Genomic DNA, 973 nt, shown 5'->3' with positions numbered 1-973 from the left:
CAGCTGCTGAGAAGATGGAGGTTCGGCTGTCTCCATAGACACCTTGGAAAATAGGCCGGTGGAACTATTTCTGAAAAATAAGTTGTTGGAAAATCTCTGTAGCATTATTCTATGCTGATAGACATCAGGTTGCTGTGAGTAGGAATTGACTCATTGGTAACCAGTTGTGAAGAACTCATTATTTTATATAGATGTGCTTGACATTCTGGCCTGCGAGAGAGCAGAGAACCTAAATCTCACTCGCTGGCTCATGAATACAGGACAGCAAGGTTAGCCTAAGGCATGTTAATTGTCTTCATGGACAGAGAAGCCTGGGCATCCTTTCTCCAAAAGTCTTGTGAAACACTAGATCATGAGTGGAAGAAAACAAGACTTGAAAATTTAACTGATGAAACACAAACTAGGTGAATCTGTATCAGCATGGTATGTTCCATTTATTAATTTTTCTATTTTGATAATGACTGTTTTTTTTAAATTGGCCTAGCTTCTAATGGTGTTCATACATGTTTTCTGTTCAGAAAATAGCTTCATGGCTTATAGGTTTTGTATGAGTACAATTCTGTGTTGTAGGATTTCCATTCTCCAGACACACATAAATCTAAGGAGCTGGCAACCTCTCATTCAGTTTGCTGTTGTTGTTGTTATGTGCCGTCGAGTTGCTTGCAACTCATAGCGACCCTATGTACAACAGCCCTAAACTCTGCTCTGTCCTGTGCCAATAGCACTGTCTCTGATAAATCCATGCCGATTACCCCAGTCACTGAATCAATCCACCTCCTAGAGGGTCTTCCCCTCCTGTGCTGTCCCTCCACCCTACCAAGCATAATGTCCCTCTCCAAGGACTGGTCCCTCCTTACAATATGTCCAAAGTATGTTAGACGGAGCCTCAGAATCCTTGTCTCCAAGGAGCCACCCGCTTTTACCCTTTCCAGGACAAATCTGTTTGTTTTCCTAGCAGTCCATGGTATTCTCA

The sequence above is a fragment of the Elephantulus edwardii genome, unplaced genomic scaffold (assembly GCF_000299155.1).
Source record: "Elephantulus edwardii isolate Elephantulus edwardi_28Jun2011 unplaced genomic scaffold, EleEdw1.0 scaffold00100, whole genome shotgun sequence".
Taxonomy (NCBI): Eukaryota; Metazoa; Chordata; class Mammalia; order Macroscelidea; family Macroscelididae; genus Elephantulus; species Elephantulus edwardii.
Note: the sequence above shows the minus strand (reverse complement) of the source record.